General features: G+C 44.7%; 1 long non-coding RNA gene across 1 annotated transcript; it reads left to right on the plus strand.

The window, feature by feature from the left end:
• The first annotated feature begins 6,189 nt into the window (after nt 1–6,189).
• LOC125943848 (uncharacterized) lies at nt 6,190–13,694 on the plus strand. The gene is made up of 3 exons (XR_007465939.1): nt 6,190–6,342; nt 7,340–7,478; nt 13,525–13,694. It is a non-coding gene; the product is annotated as an uncharacterized LOC125943848 (long non-coding RNA).
• Nucleotides 13,695–15,387: the final 1,693 nt, after the last annotated feature.

A 15,387-nucleotide genomic window follows, 5' to 3' on the forward strand; every position in this document is an offset into this window, starting at 1 on the left:
TCCAGTGCCAACACAGAAGCAGATTTTTATTGCGATACCAATTATATGGACACTTCAACCGGATTTCTGCCGTCGCCGTCGTCGTCGCCGCGCCGTGAGGTTCCGCATACAGCCCAAAGGCGATAAAATCGTCGCCGCGCGTCGTATGCACGAGCAAAAGCGCGGGGGGGGGGGGCGACGCGTGCTCGGGAGAGCGAACTATCACGGAGAGCGAACGTACGGCGGAAAGCAAAAGCGACCGACGCGCGAAAGGCCGTGGGGGTATGAGAGGGAGGGAGGGAGGCGGGGCGACACTTTGTTGCGGTACCAAAGGCGTATCTCAACCGGGCGAAGGGGAACTGGCCACTCAATCTCCCACGCGAAAGCAAGAAAGCGGGAAGGCAGCGTGGGAGGGAGTGGGGGGTGCAGCTTCCACTCTGCCAACAACCGCGCTCGTATACTTTGCCCGACTGTGGCGGTCGCCCGCACGGTCTCTTATCTCCACACGGCTCTGACCTTTTTGTGCGCTGTACATTCTCCGCTCAGTTTCCGTTGAAGTGATAGACCGCACGAACCTTCGCCCGCTGAGGCGTTGCTGCCAGCGTTTTGACAGTCGTTGTCTGCGGTCCTTCAGTGTGATCTGTGTTTGCTTGTGCGCGCTGACACCACGCTTGTTAATTCATTTAGTAAGCGAATGTGTCCAAGTTTATGCAGCCGATAAAACTACTATCCCTACTCCGAATAACTCTCTACTAATTTGCTATCGCAATTGATGCTTCGCCTTTCGGGCGAAACAACGACATTTTTTTTGGCGCTCCCGCAGCACGTAGCGCTGCAGCGTTTGGCATCGTTGATCACGACGGCATTCTGAACTCGATGCGCGTTTACTTGAAATGTTCAAAAAATATCTGAGGTGGTTTAGGGGCCCTTTAAAGACACGGAAGACCATCTTCGAAGTGTTATTGGACCAGCGCACGATGTGTGATCGGTGATAGTCGTGCGACATCGTTCGAACAGCAGCAGGCAACGAACGGTACCATCCTTTGCCAATTAAGACTTCTTTACTTCTCCCCTCGGTGGCATCGGGTGCCACACCATAAGACGCACAAAAAACCAAGGGGACTGCTGCGCACACCACATACTGCGAGCGAGTACCAGTAGCGCGAGTCGGCCCACACTGGCCACCATTCGTCGGTCAGAAATCGAAAAAACATCGAAACCCAGCAGAAGACCCAGCTCTGAACGGTTCGGCACGGCTCATTCAAGGAGAGAGAACCAGCTTCCTCACTCCGAAAGAACCGCCGCTCACTTACTGAACCACGGCTCCCTCGGTTTTCAAAATAGCGACTGGCTCCTGAGCGCTCAGGGGTGAGCCGGATCTTTTGATCCGCTCTTTTGAAGAGCGAGGGAGCGGTGGTTCAGTAAGTGAGCGGCGGTTCTTTCGTTCTTCAGCGGAAGGCGAGGGGGTGAAGGCTAAAGTCCCTTGATGTAGGAATGTACCGCGGGAGGACAGTTGCTTTCTCGTACCGCTAATAGATGGCGCGGATGTCGCACCCAGCAGGAGACCCGGCCTAGAGTGACCTAGAATATGGGAGAGTGTCCTCGCCGGCTCCGGCGAGGGTTGCTGTGAACTGCCGCGCAGACGCGCCGCTGCTGCTCCGGACCCGCGGGCTTTTCGCGATGATTGGCTCGCGAAGCGCGCGGGAAGCGAGGAGTCGTCTCCTACGCGCTTGTAGTTTTTTTTTGCGTTCAATTTGCGCCACGCAAAGCACTTAAAGTCTATTTGACTTGAACAGTGTAGTGCTGCATGGAGATTACCCATCTTTGAGTGTTTCTTTGTGCTTGGGCAGCAAGATAATGCCGTGCTAACGTATCATAACTCAGCAGCGCGGCCTATGCAGTTTTATACGATCGGGAACGTGATGGGTATTACGGTAACTGCGTGTGCAGTAGAAACGCGCTACCATCAATGATGTGGTGGTGCGCACGAAAGAACGTAAATAAATAAACGCCTCTATTCGCATGGGTACGCGGGAAATAGCACCTTGCTTGCAAGAATGCTTAGAGTAACGAAAAAGTCATTACTCGCGCCAGTCACCAGCTGAAAAGCCACTTACGTGCGTGCATATGAACCAATTCGCTCACCATTACGCGCTTTTCGCTCACGGTCAGTAGTGGTTTACAGCTATATGTCACTATGCGTATTTATTCGGACGAATCAAAATTTTTAGCCCCGGTAAGTGGAGCGGCCAATATTAATGATTATGCGGAATGGCATTTAGCAGAGTGTACCAGAAGGTGTAAGGGAAGCAAGAGACGTCAAGAGCAAAGACGGCCCTAACGACGCAATACCCTTGGTTGGAAGGCTTATTTCGGTTCAGAGATTGCGTACACTTAGAACAATTCTTGCTGTACGCTATAGAGCTCTTCAATACAAATTTCGCGCATGATGTACGAATTCAGGTTCATTCGCGCATGAGCGAAGCTTTTTTCAAATTCAGACATTCGAAAGAAAAGCCTGGATTCGTTTTGATGCAGCCAATACAGCTAAACAAATATATTTTTTTCTACAGCTTTTACCGAGAACGAATAGATAGCTACTACTGGCCTAGCCATTTACTAATTTCTTATGTAAAAGTTATTACTGGAATAGCCTGGTGCTTTAATAATCCGTGAATCCTCTCTGAAATTACCAACATGTAACTTCTCATTATACCATACTTATTGCGTAACGTCTGCGATTTTTTACGTAAACTAACAAGCATTCATGGCGCGCGTGACGCACTACAAATATCGCTTTTGATTCTACATATCCCTAAAATTGTGCGTTGCTACAACATGAATAAATACATCTCCATTCACACAAAAATAATCAATTGTTCAACTTCAGGCAAAAAATGGAAAAGATCTTCTGGTGATTTGTTGCCTCTTTCATTACGTGATACAAATACGTAGTTATTGATCAGTAAGTATATTGGCGGTGTACGAACCAGCCAGCATACGCAATAAATATTCCTAAAGTTACTTTCATGTTAAAATTCGCTTAGTGTTTGCGCTCTTGCAACACACGAGGGCGAAAGACGAGTTGCACATCCGTAATGCATCACGTTCGTTTTCTGACGCTTGCTCGTAATTATGAAATGAGGCATACGTATACAATGTTGCACTGTTAGCGTTTCTGTATATTTCTCGCGTACCCTTTACCTATTGACCCTTTTCGCGGAGATCCCGTGGGAGCTGCCATGTTTGATCACGTGGTGACGCATCCATTGCTTGCCTCAACTGCATCCGGTGCCTCCTTGTTTACAATGGAAGTGTATGACGCCGGCGCGGCTTCGAAAACCTCACACTATGGATCTTTACTGATTAAGCTATGTCCGAACGGCGCAAGCAGCGTATATGCTTGTGTACCGATTTCAATCAAGCGCCTATAAACTTCCCTGTTACCTCAACACACTTGAACTAAAATAGTTACCAAAAATAAGTTAATTAGTGTTTTGCCGCTCCTCTAATGGATGGTGTTTCATTCTGTGTTTCTTTTTATTTTTTGCAATTGGTTAAATCACACAATGTTAAGCAAAGGCTGTTCTCAAATTGAAAAGTTTATATTTTGCCCTTGTACGTTTCCAAATTCAGAATGTAGTCAATGTTTTTAGTATTCCTCTGCGTTTGTCATAACTAAGCTGTTTCCTCGCCATACTGTCATGTGGGGCGTAATGGGGTTCTCTCAAGCCGCTGCATGCGGCTTTTACCCTTACGTCCGCTCTCATTCTGTATTCTGTGGAAAGAGAGAAATAAAATTATTATTATTATTATTATTATTATTATTATTATTATTATTATTATTATTATTATTATTATTATTATTATTGTTCTAAAAGCGGGGCTAAATATGTACTCCAAGCTTTCCGATTATAAATTCAGTCAGGATTAGTGTGTTTTGGTTTTTGTTCTATATTCGGCAAATATTTTGAAGCAGTGGCTTGTCAGTTTCTGCCTAATCGCTCGTGGGTGTGCTCAGTTCCTATATATTTGTTCTTGCTGCGCACAAGGCTTGAAACGTAGCTGTATTGTACATTGTAATACCTTGTAGCAAATATATATTACAGCTAGCTAGTAACTCGCTTACTCTTGTGAACCGTCACGAAACATTCAGCTTCGGCCATTCGTGCGCCATAGGTGTAGTCCGTCATTTATTGTGCGTATACAGTGCGTATATATTCAAGTATGCGTCCATTCACTTATTCTTGATACGTCGGCGATAGAATGGGCTTACGTTTTCCTGCCATTTGGGACAGATGTGTATAGATAATAATTAATTAATCATGGGGTTATACGTGCCAAAACCACGATCTGATTATGAGGCACGCCGTTAGTGGGGGACTCCAGAAATTTGGACCACCTGGGGTTCTTTAACATGCACTTAAACCTAAGTACACGGGTGTTTTCGCATTTCGCCCCCATCGAAATGCAGCCGCCGTGGCCGGGATTGATGTGTATAGATAACGTGCGCGAAACTTACTATGACAGTAAGCGGCGCTACTCCCTTTGTCATTGTTTAACGAGTGGCACTCACTCTTTTGCCGACGTTCTGGGGATGAAGCCCTCTCTTTGAAGGTTAGTGATACAAGGCTGGCGGATGAGCAAATTTCTGTATCCTCGAGGAAAGCCGTACATCACGAAGTAACATGTTCGAACAGTTGCAGCAGCGGTCCGCGAACTTGGCCACACAGATTCATTTTATTCCTTAACATGCCAGTCACTATTTTTGCAGCCAACTATTGCACACGTCTTCAATCCACATGATTCGATCTACCATGATTGGAGCACAGTGTGTTAGTGAAAACTCAATTTCATTTCTGACAGCGGATCACACAGAAGCAAGGTAGAAGCGGTAATGATTTCGTATTCATGCGCGGTCGCTGAGGAGAGGTATGGCGCGCCGCCGTGAGCGCCATCTCGTATCTCTAAAGCAAACTGCTCCGCGAAAAGCGTCAATACATGCCGTGCTATAGCTTAGTGGCTTTGGTAGGTTGTACTGCTTAGCTCGAGGACGCGGGTTCCATTCCCGGCCACTGCGGCTTACATTTCGATGGAGGCGAAGTACATAAAACTCCCGTGTACATAGATTTAGGTGCACGTTAATAGAACCCCAGGTGGTCGAAATTAACGCAGCCCTCAACTGCGGCGTCTCTCATAGCCATATTGGAATTTTTGGGTGTAAAACCCCAGGAATTATAATTACTATTATTACCCTTTACCTGTGCTCTCAGTTCTTCTTGATATATGGTTAAGTTCGACACGTTGAGATAGAAATTTGCATTCAACACTTTTTATCCTCACACCAACAGCATCAGAGGAATTTCTGGCTGTCGTCATATAACCACACGTCATATTGTTATCGTTAATTGTGACACGAGTGCAAGTATGTCAAGTTACTAATGCCATGACCCATCAGTCATCTTCGTCACACATTTGTGCCTTTCCACACTCTACTTCGGTATATATACGAAGTGAACGAGCCGCGATAGTTACGCGGTTTGTATTTATTTTTGGTACCGCGGCATCGGCCAACAGACACATTCCGCTTCCCAAGAGCCAGTTAAGGATTTCACCTTAATAAAGAAACAACAGAGCGCGGGATGCAGTCTTGTAAAGCAAATCGAAAGCATGAAATAAAAGAAAGGAAACGATAGGGTGTAAAAGCGTTAACATGAGCTAGCCATATCTGCTACGTTCTTTTGGTTATTATCGCGGTCTCTAGCTTATTTTCTTGTGCAGCAAGTTCACGTTGCTCATTCCAAGCATTACTAAATGAAGTAAGCGCGCGGAATGCGTTACTCAAACAGCCGCGTAAGCGCGAACCAAGCGAGCTAGAAGGAAATAGACAAAATACCCGTATTCACAGCCGGCAAACGCGTTCTCTGTGCGGTGAGTCCCTGCGGTATTACCTTGCGGGGACGTGGTACTTAATATATCCCCAACTATCGCGATGTTGGCTAACAGCAACCAAAATATCAGGCTCGTTGCAGACGCCCGCCACCTTGGCGCGGCTTCCGCAGCGGAGAAAGCCCACGGGTCCGGTACAGCAGCGCCGCGGCGCGGGAGTTCACACAAAAAGGTCCTCGCTCCTCCCATGCATTCGCGCGGCGCTTTGGACACCTCCCATATTCTAGGTCACTCTAACGTAGTCTGAGCAGCCGAGCGGACGGCGCTCTCCGCGCAGCTTCCCTCCAGATTGCGTAACTTTTGAACCCGCCGTTACATTCACCGTTATTTTTGTCAGGACCAGCCGTTAAGTTCCTAACGCGTATTCGCTCATGAACTGCGGAGCGCCAGACTGCCTTCCACATCTTTGCTCACGTAAGTAGTCACTGCCACTTTGACACCTGTCGTGTTTAATTATTTACGGTTTTCAGGCGGGAGTCTTAGGTGGAAGTTTTAGGCGGTAATGAAGTTTTGCAATGAAAGCGCCTTGATTTTAACTCGGAATCTCTAATATTGTTTAAGAAGCAAGTTTACGTCTGCGTACGTTTCTTTATTGTGTGCGTATTCAGGTTTGCCAAAGCTGTCTAAAATTACCTCTGTGACGTTTCGTTGACCATTGATCGTTATGATGACGATGACATTCCCGTTTGGCGCAGAATGATGAGACGTGCTACGATCTTCGCGTAGCTACAGCATTTTTCCGTCAACGCTCTTGTGCGAGATCAATCCTGTGTTTTTCCGAGCGTGAAAGATGCCCGCGAATACACGCAAAACTGCCGAACGACTTTCCGCTCGAGGCAGTTTGCGTGTATTGGCAGGCATCTTTCACACTTGGAAAAACACTTTATGTAGCTCATATTGAGAAACAGAAAGGGGTTTCTCATGTGGCTTTACAATCTTCTCATTGACACTTTTCATCTAACTATAGTAATTAAGAAGTTAATTAATTAATTAGAACTAATTATCTAACTAGGCGGAACGCAAAAAATAATCTGAGTATCTCCAACATTACCTTGGTTCTGTCCTGGTACGTGGCACTTGCATATTTTTAAAGTTTGGCTAAAGTTAAATGAAACACCCTGTATGTAGTGCACTGTTGCCTTGTTTTTTGTAACATAATCCGACAGTGTAGCTATTTACAGCATCTTTTTTTAAGATACCTAACATTTTTTGGCTTCAGTCATGCAACAAATAAATTTTCAGGTCGCACTGGCGTTTTCTTTTTGCAAGTCTGTGCAGTAACAAAATTATGTTAAAAAAAGAAAAATTCCAATATACAGTTGTAATAGGCACTGCTGTTACATTATAAACATAGATACTCCGAGTTTATCAGCATAACAATAAAGAGTTTTTTTTGTAACTTACTATTCAGGCACATACCTACGTGCAAGAGAGAAGGCGCGTGAGGGTGAAGATACCGATCATGTACCCTCTACAGGTGCCGAAAGGGGCAGACGAAAACGCCGCCGCCCAAAGGGCCACCACGAAACTCCTGAACTCCAAGAACCCAGGTAACTTTTATTTCATATTAAAGTCGTACGACTTAAATTTTCAGCGTGACACATATACAGTCGTATCTCGATAACTCGAAGGAGCCCGAAAGTTTGTTCGAAATAAAGGAAGGACTTATTTCTCAAGTATTCGTGCACCACAGCACGACGTACGAATGGAGTCGTTATATATCACGGCGCGCCAGCAGATGGCGAGTAGGGGCCACGAGACTACCCACGTCGGCCAACGCTCGCAGAAAACGATGCTGTAGGGAGCGGGCGGCGCCAGCACGGCGGCGCCGGGCGCGCGCGGACACGTCGAAGGTGAGGGAGGAGGGCGTCAAGGAAGCGGATTTTGCTTCAGCAGAGGTGACCCCGTCGCTTCGGTGGCTCCCCTCACTCTCCCTCTCAACTCCCTCGTAGCTCCCCCACCTTCGACTGTCTCCGTGCGCGCCCGCCGCCGGCCCGGCGCCAGCTTAACCAATCCCCGGAAACTCTCGAGTTCACCAAATGGCCACAGAGGGCGAAAAATCAACCGCGGCGCGTTCCAGCATAAGCGCGCAAGTGGAGCTACTGTAATTTGGTCGAATACTTTAGTTTGTATTTTTTCTGCTAGGGGCGCTCAACACGACTCAATATTTCAGCTATTAATGTACATATAATAACCGACAGACACAGTTACAGTGTCATTTTTTTACAAAATAAGCAGTCTATTGTTTTTATTGGACTTCTGTTATTAAAGTCCGTGCTTTGTTACTTAAATAAAGGTTTTGTGGCCTCACTGACATGTGTGGCCTCACTGACAGCCCACTGGTATCGATTGCAGTTCGTGCCGTTTATCGATTCAAATTGTACGGCGGTTATATTTGCGAACGGGGTGGTCGTTTCCTTTGAGTAGCATCACGCAGGTTCATTTTAATTAGATATCAATAATACCTCAGCCAGTTTATGCGTCCAACATTCGATAGCTGCCACCAAGCGAACGTGTTTAAAGACGGTGAACTTTATCAGCTGTGGCGTTTCACTGGCGGCTGCATGCACGGCTTCCCCCGTTTGTGATCTGCCGCGTCTGGCCGCGTTGCGTCTGGTTGCTCGAAAAAACGTGCTGGCCAGCACGAAAATTCATCGCTCGAACCGAGCACAGTCTGCTTGAAGACTACCCACGAAAGCGGATTAACCTTGCAGCCCCTGGGCTTGTGCGCCGGTGAGTAAAAAAGCAGTGCTTCGCATTTTCAACTTTGAATTTCTTTGCGTGCAAGGCGGATAAAGCAGATTCCTGTCGTCATGTCTTAAAAGTAGAAATAGTAATAATTATAAAGTTATTGCCCTTCCAAAGCAATTCAAACGAGGCTCTTGCTACTTTGCCAAGTTGCTAAAATTGCTAACATGAGTACAGCATAAATAATAAGGTTTTGGCTGTTTCTGCATAAATGATACACCGCGATAAATTCACTGCACATTAGTGACAAGTGTACTTCCCGTGATACAGTTAGATTAACTGCATTTGAGACATAATAAGATGACTGTGTTTATTACTAGTATCTGGCAGAAACAATTGTAATCTAATCGAGACTTGACTAAGCACAGCCCACACAAGGACACCACTGAAAGAAATGCACACTCAAAACAGTGTTGTGTGTGTGTGTTTGTGCGTTTTTCTGTCATGGAGCGTTTCGTGCACTGTTCTCTGTCATACATGAATCACAAACTCACGCACACTTCCACCATAGTAATTGAGGCTCTTTTTTCTTTCGACTCCAGCCGCCAAGACGCTGCTCATATTTGGACTCATCCCTTTGGACTCTATTGTCTCTGGACATAGAAGTCAACCGTGAACGTGTCTCCACTGGAAGTAACATCAAGGTCCAGAATCCTCACAGGGTATGTTTCTGAACACTTCAACTAGAACCGTGATTTTTCTTCATTTATGGGACTAACTTTTGTTTCACCATTTTTTGCTTGCATGTGTGTCATGGCTTTGTCATTTCTCTTTTCAGGAAGACGGACAAAAGAGAGATTATTGGTCTGCAAGCTGCCCATGCTAAGCCACAAGATGCTCAACTGTCACCACAATAACAGGTCCTCTTGAACTACGTGCCTCACTATGAAATGTTTGGAAGTTTACCAGATAGAGAGGTGTGAGCGCTATTAGGAAAACAGCAGTCTACAGTTCTGTATCATACTGAGCAGGAATGAGAAATTTGACATACAAGCTTAGTTGCTTTTAAGGGCGCTTTATGACAATCGGAGAAGTAACATGTTGAGTCCCAACTTGTTTCTTTTGCAGTCATTATAGCCATGACGACCAGAACAGAAACAATGTAGCAAGCTCCCACTTGCTAATGCACAAACTCTGTCATCTGCTATTTGCAAATCAATTTGACGGGCATTAGTACCACGAAGTATCACATGCTCCCTCACAGCGATAATTTGTTACGTGAAAATGCAAAGAATTTTAAAATGATCAAAAGCGCTTAATGCAATTTTAAGGAAATGACACTTCATGTTGACTGAAACTCATTTTATTTTTTGCTTAAAGTACCCTCAGGGCCACAGGCATTAAAGAGGGGAGTGGTTACAAAGTAGTAGAGTAAAATAAACAAGTGCAGTGAGTTCTTGTAACATAATGATTCTCCTGATTATACAATGTTAGCTAATGTTTTGCAAAAAAGTTTGTTATCTGTGATGGCTACGATACTTGGTGGTTCCATTTCTGAGATGTACGGGGCATGAAAGAAATACTTCGTGTTACATGAATCAATTCCTACCTTACTGCGATGATCGACGCAGTTTGAAATGCACTGAGGCCGCAGTATGAAGTCGTCATGAAGTTTGGTGTCAGAAAATTTTATGAAATAGCAAACGATGGCCGACTTTACAGTGATTAGCTAGTGGAATGAGTGCTAGGCCAGTTTACATTGAAGTTATACTCGCGGTACGGTTATAATTAGAAATAATGAAACGAGTATAGTTATTTTGTACTAGTTCAAGTGAAGTAATAAATTTAACGCGACTGGGATCCCGTATTGCAGATGCATATTCAAGTTTCCAGCGAATTAGTCTTGTAAAGCTGTAGTTCTAAAGTAGACGGTGCTTTGGAAAAGTTACGCCATAAGTAACCGAGCATGCGATTAGCACTGCTAATGACGTACTCTATATTATTGGTCCAATTTAAGTTATTTATATGACATGACAAAATCTAAGGGAACGTTAGCATGGCAAGTGCTAGGATTAGAATTAGATCTGGAAATGCGCATGATTTTACATTTGCTCAGTACAAGAGGCTCATATACAGTTTGCATGAAATCAATAACTAGGCTAGTACTGCACCATAAGAGATAGCTAGAAAAGGCAAGCTCACACAACCGGCCAGCCTATTTCACACTTCACAAACTTGAGAAATCACTAAAAGCAAATTTTCTTTCTCTTCAAACAGCAGATGACAAAACCTGTGCACGGTGTGCTCCCAAAAATATTTTGAAATGTACTCGCAGAATAAGTTCAGCATAACATTCAGCTAATCAACAGTGAACGAGCAAGGGAAACCTCAGCGTGGGAACTGGTCTTCGTCTCGGCCCTCACAAATATGTTTGCTTGGTGAAACGCTGGCTCCAAGCTGAGGCTTCCCTTGGTCACCTGTTACTCAACTGAAGTGTTCATCTCCTTGCAACCTCTTTGCTCTGTTTGAATACATATACCGAGATTATTTTTCACCATGAAACAACAAATTCCATTTTCCAAGGATCTGTGAGTATTAATTGGGCTTGCTTATAAGTTGATTTAATGCCCTTGTTTATTCACACAATATTTCCAGAAGTCCTTGTAAGCACTGCTGTCTCCATAACGTTCCTTGGTTTCCTTACAAGTACTCCACTTGTGTCAAAGCCTTTGCTGCCGCACCTGAGCACTAAATGTGCAGCAGAAAAATATCAAGAGCAGGAAATGTGATGTAAAATTTAGCATAACGCCCCCCTCCCACACTTCGTGCCTCTCGCCAATGTGTTATGAGAGCAATGAGACATTGCAGCTCGAGCTTATCTTGCTTGACAGTACATTTTTGCCGAGCAATTTTTTGTGTTCTTTTCTTTAATCTAGCTGAAATCGTCGAACGCAGAGAATGTAAAACGTCAAGCAGCACTGTACGCAATCCAAGTACGAGGGCAGCTCAGCATAAATGTCACTGTCTGAACCTTCGTTCTCGCTGCTTTACGGCACGCCGAACACGATGAGAAAACTTCGCTCGATTTCAGCTTTGGGTCCCAATAAACAGATGGTTATCTGTGTTTCTGTATGTTGTAAACTCAGTGACGGACAACATTCAGTCCACCTGAGCTGTACGAAAATTGTGCTCATGTACTGCCTCATTGACATTAAACAATGTGAGCTTACTTGTTTGAAGTGTTTTATTGCCAGTTGAGGCCTCTCGGTCACCTGGCGACATAATGAAGATATCTGTAGTCATGTTAGAGTACAGTACAAACGAATACTTCCACGAAAGCGGTAACAAAACGCCCCAAAGCAGCGAGCGAGCAGCGCGACCAGCCCTACGAACCGCTACCGTAGCGGCCATATTGCTCACAACTTAATGATGATGATATTAGTTTCGATTCTGCCAGCGCCATCTCTCGGTCGCATACTTTAGTTCACAACGCCACCGCTACGCTTATTTTCGTTGCACTGTGGAAGGTACAGTTTCCCTTCTCTAAGTTTGTATGGGTGTTCTGTGGCTTAACCCTCTCTTTTTCGTTTCCTGCCGTTGAAGCGAGCGTTGGCCGGTTGTGAGCAGTTTCGTTGGCCGGACTGGGCCTCCGTCGTTGCTTCCCTCTGCGTCGCAGCCGCAGCGTTGAGACATCTACTCGAACACGCGTGTTACGGCGCGACGACGTAACGGCGACCTTGCCATTTGAGAGAAATTTACGAGGCGGTTATTTTATTTTATTGCGATAGAAATTATATGGGCACTCCAAGCGCATTTTTGCCGCCGTCGTCGTCGCCGTGATATTCCGTATAAAGTGCAACGGCGATGAAATCGTCGCCGCGCGGCATGTGTGGGTTTTAGTGTGTGGGCTCATTTCGGTGTAAGCAATAAATTGCATATGCAAGCACTCTAGATCATAATTGATTTACAAACTGCACGAGCTTAACCTTTAACCCATTGCGTAACTATAAATGTCACCAAGGTCAAAGTTAGTGAAATTGGGTGGAAAATTACGGCTTATGTTCCCACCTTGTGTGTGGATGACTCACTATTTTTGTAAAAAAATTCTTTACAAGTGCTTGGCAATGTTATTGTGTGGAGGTTTTCAAACAGGCAAGTCATAGGCGTGCAACATTTTAATGGTTTAATTACAAGCAACTGAAGTTCTTACTGTATATGCTTGAAGCAGCCGTACTGCAAATAGTCGCTGTTACTCAAGGTTGCACTCGTCTGCTGTCTTTTATTTTTTAAGGAATCGCAATATATTTGCTCAATTTGAAGTATGCGATGTGTTTGATAGACTGGTGTTTAGGTATATGCTCAAGCCTGCGCCATTTCTGAATTGGCTATGTGATCTGTGGCAAATAAAATTGGGGTGGTGTAACAATGCTGTCACACTGAAGCTGTGCCTTTGCAGAGCCGCACTTACCTCTTTTCTCGTACAACGTTATCAGGAATGTATTATCTATTCCTTTCTTTGAATGCTAATTGGCACCTGCTTCGCACATGTTTAGGAGGCTGCTGTCATCTACCAGTCGCCAACTAGTCAAGACAACAGCCTCCTGAAAGCTAGCAAAAGAGCCGACACTTACACTGGTTGGCGATTGTACATGCAACACCTTCAGTTAGATGTAAAGTATGTCTTCAAGGCAACAGAAGGGAATTTCACTTGTGATCGGTTAGTGTTAGAACCATCATAATAAAGGTGGAATGCTCGAAAACTGTGCGCTTGGAGCAATATATTGTAGTGCCGCCCATTGCCAAGATATATTGCAGTGCTTATTGCCAATGCATCGAAAAACTATACGTTCACTAAGAAAAGTGTGCTTCAATTAACATACGTTTTACACATGCCTAATGTTTTCGCAGTAAGAAGACCTGCTGAATTAAGGAGCTACAGCCCAGCAGCCTGTTCGAAACCAGGTTTATCAAGGTCGATACCTGTAATGGACGTTACTCGGAGGCACTCATATTTAATGTTGATTGCTAGCTTGTCTAGTCGTGTTTACTTTTTGCAATAAAAAAATGTTATTGCTGTACGTGTTTCGTGTATTGCACAAGCGCAAACCTGCATGCCGCCGGCCGGCGAAACGCCGCAGGGGCATGGGGAGAGGGAAGGAAAGGGAGACGAGGGGGGCGCTAGAGGGGAGGGTGAAAGAAAACGGATGTCAAAATCCTGATTGTAGCAGGATTCAATCTGTATTTTTTAAATGCTTCTAATGGTCTTACAAAATCCCATTTCAAGACAGGATTTTTCGAAACTACTTTAGGCAGGATTCTAGAACTTCTTGCAATAGTCATATCCGCCGGACATTAGCAACGATATACGACCGTTTATCACCCTCTAAACGGACTGCACGGATTTTTTAGTGCGTCTTTCAGACGTTCATTTAGTCTGGGCGAATCGGTATGGAAGCAGTTTTCTATCGCTTTTGTGCTAGCTGGGTGCGATGGCGATCTAAGGCGCGATCTTGTACGCGTTCCAAAATGGAACGGAGGCGGTCCGTTCAATCTAGCCGCACACGATTGGTCAATTTGATCGTCACGGTTCAAATTGACCAATCGTGTGCGACTCACGGTTTAAATTGACCAATCGTGTGCGGCTCGATGGAATGGACCGCCTCCGTTCCATTTTGGAACGCGTACAAGATCGCGCCCCTGGAGTCTGCTTATGCGCAACTACGCGTACTGGTGACAAGGACCAGTGTTCAACGGCGGATTCAACGCAAATATGTAAACGTTTTAAACATTGGCAACGAATGTGTGCTCTACCCTGCGGAAAGCAGAAGCGAGCCTGCAAGGGTCGGGCATTTCTTTTTTCGGAGAAAACGGAAGTTTGGTGTATCTATTGGCAGGATAATTTTACTTCGTTGAAACGAGGTTATAAAAACATTGATATCTTCAGGGATTTCAGCGGGAACGTCATTTTGTTGTATACAGTAATTTGTTATATCCCGTTTCGTTATAACGAAGTTTCACTGTACCATATTTGTTAAGCGTTTGTCTTACCTTCTAATTGCAGGTGCGAAATGTGAGGTCAAGCATCATTGGAACACGCTGAATTTTCTGCGGGTGCATCATCAACCTGTGTAAATGTCTAAGCCAGTTCCCTGAATCGTGAAGTGACCAATTTGTCATAACAGACAGCCACAGTGCAAAACTCTAGGAGGTGCATTAGAAACATTTTGCTTATGTAGTGGCATGTTACTGATTTATTAAAAATTCTATGAAACCTTTGACCACTTTAGCACTTCATTTGTGTGAACAATCTTGCTTTATGTTAAGCCTACGTGGCTTTGACACGTGTTTATCGCTTTTGTGGCCAATATTTCAGTGTTGCTATTGTGGGTTGTAAGAAATGGGCTATAGGGATTGGTACTGTCGGTAAAGCCAACCTTTTTTTCAATATAGCAAAGAATACGAACATCCTTATTGATTTCTCTATGTAGCAGATAACAGGGAGACACTGAATTCCTTTATAATGAATGATATAATGGAAGGGTGTTTTGTGTATCTAAATTCTTGTGCGTGCCAAACATCCGTGCAAGGAAAACTTCTGTAATAGTGTTGCAGGAGTCTTTGATATTATTCCATCTGCAAATCTAGATCAGTGTTGACAAGGTAAGTAAAATAATATTGGGTCTTCCCGGACTATAGTGGGCAATGTAGGCCGTTTCTAGCAAGATCACTGAAGCTAAGCAACATTTCGTTGGATAGTTGACATCGGAAGGA

This window comes from Dermacentor silvarum, chromosome 3, assembly GCF_013339745.2.
Source record: "Dermacentor silvarum isolate Dsil-2018 chromosome 3, BIME_Dsil_1.4, whole genome shotgun sequence".
Taxonomy (NCBI): domain Eukaryota; kingdom Metazoa; phylum Arthropoda; class Arachnida; order Ixodida; family Ixodidae; genus Dermacentor; species Dermacentor silvarum.